General features: G+C 39.7%; 1 pseudogene across 1 annotated transcript in view; it reads right to left on the bottom strand.

Annotated features, from left to right (window-relative positions):
- The window catches only part of LOC129091516 (latent-transforming growth factor beta-binding protein 1-like), a 46,350-nt pseudogene that overhangs the window by 17,644 nt on the left and 18,706 nt on the right, over positions 1–10,000 (bottom strand). The window contains exons 9-17 of the transcript XR_008531223.1: positions 9,463–9,585; positions 5,209–5,385; positions 4,446–4,655; positions 3,116–3,424; positions 2,843–3,031; positions 1,974–2,105; positions 1,130–1,255; positions 719–832; positions 107–226 (exon numbers count right to left, since the gene is read on the bottom strand). The product of XR_008531223.1 is annotated as a latent-transforming growth factor beta-binding protein 1-like (transcript). The remainder of the gene's footprint in view (positions 1–106; positions 227–718; positions 833–1,129; positions 1,256–1,973; positions 2,106–2,842; positions 3,032–3,115; positions 3,425–4,445; positions 4,656–5,208; positions 5,386–9,462; positions 9,586–10,000) is intronic.

Below are 10,000 nucleotides of genomic sequence, written 5' to 3' on the forward strand. Positions count from 1 at the left end.
AGGTGAACAGGTGAGGTGAGGTGAACAGGTGAGGTGAACAGGTGAGGTGAACAGGTGAACAGGTGAGGTGAACAGGTGAGATGAACAGGTGAACAGGTGAGTTTACCTGTGCAGAGCCCGTTGAGCAGTCCGAATCCCGGCCGACAGGAGACGCAGCGGTATGAACCCTGACTGTTGGTGCACTGCTGACCGGGACACTGCAGAGCATCCTCACACTCATCTACGTCTGAAACACACACACACACACACACACACACACACACACACACACACACACACACACACACACACACACACACACACACACACACACACACACACACACACACACACACACACACGTTTACACACATTTATGACATTAACTAATACTATCATTTATTATACTACTATTTACTGCAGTATGTTAGACCATATGATATTTGATTTTCTAATCCATGTTTCATTGCTGGACAATAGCTTTATATTATTTTATATTTTTTTATATTTTTTTATTTTTTTATATTATTTTATATTATTTATATTATTTATATTATTTTATATTATTTTATATTATTTATATTATTTTATATTATTTTATATTATGAGAGTAGAAAAACTCTCTCTATACTAGTTATACTAATACTAGATTAATATAGTTATTACATTACTGATTATTATGTTTTATGAATAAACATACAGCCATCAAACGTAGCATTTAAAATACAAGTGTCTTTACCTGTGCAGGTGTTGCCGCTGAGCCTGTAACCAAGGCGACAGACACACCTGAAGCTGCCCGGCGTGTTGTCACAGCGACCGTTGCTGCAGGGATTCTGCAGACACTCATCAACGTCTGAGGACGAGACGGAGGAAGTTATGTGATGATGAGGCAGAAGAAGAAGAAGAAGAAGAAGAAGAAGAAGAAGAAGAAGAAGAAGAAGAAGAAGAAGAAGGAAGAGGAGAAGAAGAAGAAGAAGAAGAAGAAGAAGAAGAAGAAGAAGAAGAAGAAGAAGAAGAAGAAGAAGAAGAAGAAGAAGGAAGAGGAGAAGAAGAAGAAGAAGAAGAAGAAGAAGAAGAAGAAGAAGAAGAAGAAGAAGAAGAAGAAGAAACAAACTGAACTCATGGAGAAACAACAGGAAGTGGGCGTCACCTTGACAACTGGTCTGCTGGCTGCTGCTCCTGTATCCGGGCGGACAAACACACCTGAAGCTTCCCATGGTGTTCACACACTCTCCCCCTGCACACACACCTGAAGACTGCACACACTCATTCACGTCTACACACACACGCACGCACGCACGCACGCACACAACACATACTTGTTGTTTGTTGAGTTAAATAAAGTAGAATGCTGAACTCGTTAAACTTTTTTTGTAAAATATCTAAAAAAACATGAATAAAATATCCTTTAATATTAATAAAATATTTCCAAAATACTGTTGAAATATTAATAAAATATCTTACAAAAATTTGCAAAGTAACCAAAAATAACCGTAAAAAGTGATAGTCAAATATAAAAAAAAGTTAAAGGTAACATATCGACATATCAGACACAAAAAATGGAGAAAAAAAAGTAACAGTGAAATTTTCATTAAACAATTGAAAATTAGGAACATAGGTAACATATGAAAAAATATTTCTCAAATAAAAAAAACAATAGTAAAGATAATTTTTTTTCAAATATCTAAAATAATATCAGTAGAATATTATTTCAATATTTGTAAAACATGAAAAAATATGAGCAAATAAATCCCCAAAATATTAGTGAATATCATAAAAAGTAAAATATCAACCAAAAATGTGTAAAATCATCAACAGTGTGTCAAATATCCAAATAAATATGAGTAAAATATGAAAAAATGTATCAGACAAAAATTTGGAAAATATCCTTAAAATAAATATATAAAATATATGAAAAAATATGAGTAAAAAAATTGAACATCATAAAAATATAAATAAAACATTAAATAATCAATAATAATAACGGTGCTCACCTTGGCAGTACGTGCGCTGGGCGTTGGGCTGATATCCTTTATCACACACACAGGTGTGTTTTCCACCTGGCTGCTCCACACAGCGGCCACGCCCACACACACCAGGTCTGCTCTCACACACACCTCGCACTGCTGCACACACACACACACACACACACACACACACACACACACACACACACACACACACACACACACACACACACACACACACACACACACACACACACACACACACACACACACACACACACACACACACACACACACACACACACACACACACACACACACGCAGACACACACATTATTGATTTCTTTACATTCTATTTGTCCTTATAAGGGAAAGATTCATTTATCAGTTCTGGTGTTGTGACTGTAACTGAATGCTTAACGACGTCAGAACTAAATGTTGGATTTCCAATAAACTGGCTGCAGAAATTTATGACGTTTTTCCCCAAATAGATGTTGGTGTGTGTGTGTGTGTGTGTGTGTGTGTGTGTGTTTGTGTGTGTGTGTGTGTGTGTTTGTTTGTATGTGTGTGTGTGTGTGTGTGTGTGTGTGTGTGTGTTTGGTGTGTGTGTGTGTGTGTTTGTGTGTGTGTGTGTGTGTGTGTGTGTGTGTGTGTGTGTGTTTGGTATGTGTGTGTGTGTGTGTGTGTGTGTGTGTGTGTGTGTGTGTGGTATGTCTCCACTAACTGAACACAGATGAAGGTCTTCTCGGAGTCTTTGTAGTTTTTAGATATTAATAGAAAGCAGAATTTGATGTGTTCTTTAGTCAAACACTATTAAATACATGTAGTTATTCATACAGACACGGACACATGACCACATGTCGAACATCTGGCGGTGCTTTGGGTCTGGACTCACTCTGGACTCCGGGCTGTGGGGTCGTCGGGCTGACAGCCGGTCTGACAGCTGGTCTGCTCTGCAGAGGAGGGAGGTCTCCGCCGGGCCTCGACCCACGCTCGGGGCTCTGCGGCTGGACCGGAGCGCTGACAGAGTCCACTCCTGGTTCTGGCTGGTCGGGCCGGGACACGGAGGAGGACCGGCCGCCGGCTGAGGAGACAGAACTCACCGGACTGAGCTCATCTTTGAGGAAAGCTTTGTGGTGAAATGTTTTGCTCTCAGAGCCTCCGTTACCTTGACTCCCACTGGACGGAGACTGTGGTCGTGGTTCTGTTGTGAACGACCGGGCGGGGTCGGGCCGGTTCTGCTGGGTCACGGGTCTGCCTTGGGTCTGGGCTTTGTCCTGGGTGACTGTGGTGCCGGTTCTGCCGGGCTGCACAGGCCTGGAGGAGGGAGAGTCGACCGGGCGGGGCTGAGGCAGATTGGTTCTGGTGTTGGTACTGCTGGAACCAGCTGATCCACCTGAAGCAGCTGTCTGTCCAGGAGAAGAGGGTTTCTGCTGAGACCTGGAGGCTTCGCTGGTACTGGACCCAGAACCAGGACCTGACGGGGGGAATAGACGGAGGGTCAGTTTACAATAAACCACACAAACATCTGGTCCAGCTGCTCTATTAGTAATACAGCAAAGACTAAAGGGGAAGTTTCTAGGAAATCATGTATTTTTCTGTCCGTTTGGTGAACAGCTCTAAATACTACAATACTCCAAAAATATTTGTAAATATCAGAAACAAATATCTGAAAACCAGTAAAAGATCAAACTATTAATCGACATATCTGTAAAATGTCCCAAGAAAATATTTGTAAAATATTGAAAAAAAGAAAAACATCAGACAAAAGTTCAGAAAATATGTCAAAAAATCTGAAAATACCATTAAAATATTGGTGAAATATAAAACAAAATATAAATTATAACAGATGTAGAAATTTTGACTGAAGGAATAAAAACTTCATTTCACAATAAAATGCAGCCTTCTTCATTTCAATGTGTTGGGAGACCATTAGCTTTTAGTGGCTAACGTTATATGACTCATCATCACAAAGGTTTGTTGTCTGACCTCCAGACTCTTTAACACTTTGTTTACATTTATTGTCAGTTTGGTGGACAGCTCTAAATACTACAATACCCATGAGTCTCGGCTGCTGTTGCCATGGAGAAGAAGCCAGTCAGAGGTGAGAACTGCCGTTGCAGTTGGAAATAAAACACGTTGCCATAGTTGCTGACGTGTTTTTGATCAGGGGAGCACAAAACTGTGAAGCTCTGTTGTTGGATGTCAGTGAAATGCACCATGGGAGTTGTAGTTGACTTCTCTCCTTCAGTTTTTGACTTTTGATTAATGAGAATCTGATATCTTCTAACACAGCTGTTCATCTCTGGTTCTGATGGTTAAACTGGCGTTCTTTTCAAACATTGTGCTGGAGACACTGGATGAAAAGACAGAGGAAGCTAAAAACGTCTGCAGGATTCATCCTCTGGGATAAAATACCACAACATAACCTAAAAAACCCTTAAATATACAAGAATAGCCATGAGCAGACAGTACACCGTACGTTGTGGGCTGGTTACCGTGGTTACCGTGTCTCTCCTGGCTCTCCTGGTTACCGTGGTTGCCCTGTCTCTCCTGGTTACCGTGGTTACCCTGTCTCTCCTGCTGGCCGTGGGTCACCAGTGGAGCTCCTCGGCTCCCCAGCTGCTCGGTGACTCTCTGGTTGAACTGCAGCGCTGAAGCGGAGTAGTGGTAACCAGGACCGGCCGGACAGATCTCCTTAAAGGCCACTGGAGGAGGAAAGGTCATAGATTCATAGAAACTCATTCATGTGTTCATCTCCAGCAGGGGGAGGCTGTTTTGAAATGAAATAGAATCAATAGAGAGGTCCTGAAAGTTGTCAAATATTTTAAAGAACTAACATATTATAAACAGGCCCTATTATGTTATTCTCCAGGTGCATATTTTTATCTCCAGTTCCAGTTCCAACATGTTTACATGCGTTAATGCCCATAATCCTCCTTGTTCTTCTCATCATTCTGTCCTGCAGAAATAAAGACCTCATAACGTTACATTATGACCTCATAAAGTTACATTGTGCCCTCATAGATTACATTGTGACCTCATAAAGTTACATTGTGACCTCATAAAGTTACATTGTGCCCTCATAACGTTACATTATGTAAGTAGTAGGGCCACTTTAACATAACATAAAAGGCGAAACCGATTACAGTTTGGTCCAGTTAGCATGTAACTGTGGCAGGCTAGTGTCGTTATGCAAACAGCTAGCATGTACGTGGTTAGCTGACTAGCCAGATGTAACGGTTGCCCCTGGTTACCAACCTGAACCAAAGTAGGGACACCTATGGCAGTCGGGTCCCCAGGCTTTGCCCACCCGGCTGCAGCAGCAGATCTGCTTGGTGATGTTCCTGAGGATAGGCAGCGAGCAGGAGGACGGACCCAGACCCGAACCCAGGACCCGTTGGCACTGACCCTTCTCCTCGGATATCACACTCTTGGCTGAGGAGGACACACAGGAGGAGGAGGAGGAGGAGGACACACAGGAGGAGGAGGTTACATAACGGGACATCCTGGAGACCAAACAGACGAGAAGCTGAAGCAGCAGAGTGAGCATGCAGAAACCAGTTCATGCTGTTTTTGGTTAAAATCAACATCAAAACGGCCTCGACGGAGACTCGAGTGAAGCAAGCTCTGACATCACAGCCCCCCCACATACCCTGTGCTCTGATTGGATAAGAGGAATAAAGTAAAGATGATGTGTGGACATTTTCCAGGGTGTGTGTGGAGCTCACATTAGTCTTTCATAGATACACAGAGGCTTTAAAGGGGTGTAGGAAACATTTAGCACTCACAGAGACAGAGCAGCTAAATGATTCTACCCTCCAGGTGGTGAAGTAGAAACCTTCAGTGGAAACCTAAACCTTTCAGCTTTTTATTTCTGATTAATATGCAGATGATTTTCTCAGTTAACCGTTTGGTGCATAAAATGTAAATAAGAAATAGACCATCGCAATTTCCAAGTGCCCAAAGTGACTCTTTCCAAATGTGTTGTTTTGTCCAAAAAAAACAAATCTCCATATCATGTTTAATATTTTAAGACTTAAAATAACAATAAATATTCTCATTTAAGGTTTAGGAGCCAGTGAGCCTTGTCTTAAATCTACTGATTGATTAGTAGATGTTTTTAGTGTTTTTAGTATTTTTCCATAGAGAAGTGAAGCCCCGCCCCCTTCAGGTGGACCAGCATGGGACCTTATTTCAGAAAATCATATGTATGGTAGTGAATAGCAAAAGATAAAAAAAAGGTTTGATACTGTTTGAATTGTGCCGTGAATTACACATATTATGTTTTTCAATTTTAGGAAGTGTAAAGGAAGTTTTGAAAGATTTAGAAAAGTGAGATCAATAATTAACACTGAATTTTTGGGATATTAAAAGTAATATAAAAGGATTTGTTGACAGAGGTGAACCCAAATCGACGACGTTTAAATGGACACAAATATTCAACTATTATTCTGAATATTTATTATTTTATATATGGACATATGGCCCTCAATCATTCTCATGTTATTGAATTATTGAATTATTATGTTCATTACCTCATTATGACTAACATTATAGGACTTGGACAATTCACCTTTTTTGTTAACAAAGCTCCAGAGATGTTTTGGTTGTATTTTTACTTATTTGGGATATTTCATTTTTCAACATACCCATTTAATTAGAATTAAAAGTACATTGATCCTTTAAAGGGTGTACTGTTTCCCCTCTGACCACACCCACCAGTGATGTCACAGTGCACCGACACACCCTGGAGTACACCTCTACATCACTGCAGCAGGATGGGAAGTTAAACCAGTGGATTTTCATGTTTACTTAAAACGCTTTAGTGAAAATATGTTCAGCAGGTATTTGCCAACAAAAAAGAAAAGACACAAAACAGCATCGAGAGGACAAACAACAAACAAACAAACAACAAACAAACAAACAACAAACAAACAAACAACAAACAAACAACAAACAAACAAAGAACACAAGCGAGTACAAACAGCCAAGGCGACGTTAGAGTCAGGGGTTTGATCAGGTCTATGTTCTACAGATCTGCATCAGAAAACACAAACTGTTTTTATCAACATAATTAGGAAACTTAATATTTTTATTTTTATAGTAAGTTCCTTAATTTTCCTTGAAGAATATATATATATATATATATATATATATATATATATATATATATATATATAAAAACAAGTACTTGTTTCTCTAAAATTAGTGTCAAACTAGCTTCTGGGAAATCAAATTAATTTATCAAGAAATCCCAAATACTTAAAATAAAAGTGTTATGAACCTTTTCTTTAATAATATATAGATAAAGTTTTAATTTTTAGGACTTCTTAGTAAGCTCAATATTTCCCTAGAAGTTTATTCCAATCACAGGACAAAGGTTACACTGGTACACGTCCAATTATTTAGTCAAACCAGCTCTTTCTGGGAAATCAAATGAATTTATTAATAAATCACAAATTCTTAAAATAAAAGCCTTTTTTTAACGAGTCACAAAATGTTTCCCTCCTACTTGTAACAACTAAATTATTATTATTTTAACATATTCACAGTTATGTTTAATTCTCAGTCAGTGTAAAGAAAGATCATATTTTTATATTTGTTTAATATTCAAGTATAATAACATAATAATATATTTACAAGAATATAAGTTAAAGTTGTTATTTACGTATATTGACCTTTTTAATGCAGAAATAAAGCTAATTTATTCATTTATAGGAGACGCATGTGGACCAAGAGGAAAGAAAACAGCAGATCTCCATCACAGAGAGATCATTTCACTCTGCAGACAACACAACAGACACACACACACACACACACACACACACACACACACACACACACACACACACACACACACACACACACACACACACACACACACACACACACATCATTAATACACACCCCGCCGTGAGCATTTCCAGCCAGTTTGGAAGCAACAGAGAGACAAGACGTCGTCAGGTTAAATAAATCAGCTTTAAACCATGCGGACCAGCATCCTGCAGCAGACCTTCCTCCTCCTCCTCCTCCTCCTCCTCCTCCTCCTCTTTCTCTTCAACGAATGCCGGTCGGAATAAGCAGAGCACCAGTCCGGCTTCACAAAAACCCATCTGAGTTTCATCCTCACCCACGTTTCAGCAGAACAAAGAGTTCTAGTGACTTTGAAACAGAACAAAGAACCCGTTGACCTCTGAGGGAACAACGAGACTCTCTGAGGTTCACACAGACGTCTGCTGACCTTCAGTTTTCAGAAGAACTTAAAGTTTCATGAAGTCAATATTAAAGGGGCACTCCTCTTTTTTAAAACATCAACAAGATGTTATTGAGTTGCATTATGGGAAATAATTATTGTTGTAACTTTTGTATCTTGTAACTTCATGTTGCTGCCTCTTCACAATAAAAGACGTCCATTGGCACAAAACTGAGAGGCTTCTTTTGTGAAGCATTTTATTTTATTAAAAAATATTAAAATCCTGCACACATTTATACTTTTTATGCTTTGGTTGTGAGCAATAAGCACCTTGTTTATTCAGTGGAAACATATATGGTATATAAGAATTTATGCAGAATTATCATGACGTCATGACGGTTTGTGGACTGACGTGAAGCCTCCAGTTTCTCCGCTGCCATCTTGTTTTTATATCAACCAGTGAACAGGAAGTGACCATATATGGACTGAGGAGGAGTGACGTAGAGACGCCGTATACGTCTCTGGTGTGGACCTGTCAATCAGTGTGTAGCCCCGCCCTAAAGCATCCCCTGCTTTATGGTCTGTTTGACTCTAAATGGAGCATCATTTACTAAATGAACATCATGCTGTATTGAAGAAGACTTGAAACTAGAGATTGAGACCATAAACTCATGTTTACAATGTTTACTGAGGGAATAAATCAAGAGAGAAGTAGAGTCATTTTCTCATAGACTTCTATACAACCAGAGGAGTCGCCCCCTGCTGGACAGCAGAGAGAATGCAGCTTTAAGACAGGAAGCTTTGACTTCACTGAGTGGAACCAGTGCAGGATTAGTTTGTTGCACTTATTGTATCATATTAGTTTGTTTCTGTACTTTTGCTCTGGTTTCTGCTTTTAGATGCTTGTTTAAGAAAGGAGATGCACTGATGACTTCTGGTGACTAGTAGTTCTCTTGAATACCTATGTTGAATACACTTCCTGTAAGTCGCTTTGGATAAAAGCGTCTGCTAAATGACTGTAATGTAATGTAATGTAATGTAATGATGAAGCGCTTCATTTTTCAATATTTTATTTTATATAATTTATTTTAATGTTTATAAATCAAAGAGATCCTTTTAAATTAAAGATTATTTAAGAGAGAAGGTCAACAGCCGTCCAGATCTCAGAGACACGATGAGCTCAGATGGATTCAGGTTCTGACCTGGAGTCTGCCTTATTCCTGAGTGTGTGTGTGTGTGTGTGTGTGTGTGTGTGTGTGTGTGTGTGTGTGTGTGTGTGTGTGTGTGTGTGTGTGTGTGTGTGTGTGTGTGTTACTTACAGATGCAGATTCCATGTGAGGCGTCGAGGAGGAACCCCCCCCGACACACACAGCTATAGCTCCCCCTGGTGTTCACACAGATCCCGTTCTCACACAGCCCCGGCTGGAGGCACTCATTCACATCTACACACAGTACCACACATTAACACACACACATTTATGTCTATACACACCGCACACACACACATGCAAACACTCACACACTCGCTCACACTTGAAGATAACTGCAGCTTCAGTTTAAATGTACATGAAGTTTGACATGAATCCATGAAATGAATGTTAGTTTATGTCAGACTTCACTTCCTGGTTTCAGAAAGTCTGACTTCATTTAAAGAGTCTGGATGAAAGAATATATATTCAAATATCTGTTGTACAATAAAGATCGTAAAATACATAGTTAGGTTATCTACATATCACATGTTTTAAAGTGTAAACGAAGTCTACGTCTGGCTCAGAGGCACTCCAGCATGCTGTCAGGAATCAAACCTGCTCCTCCACCTGAGATCTGTCTGTGACCTCTGACCTTAAACCCACCTCC

Source organism: Anoplopoma fimbria, chromosome 1 (genome assembly GCF_027596085.1).
Source record: "Anoplopoma fimbria isolate UVic2021 breed Golden Eagle Sablefish chromosome 1, Afim_UVic_2022, whole genome shotgun sequence".
NCBI classification, from domain to species: Eukaryota; Metazoa; Chordata; class Actinopteri; order Perciformes; family Anoplopomatidae; genus Anoplopoma; species Anoplopoma fimbria.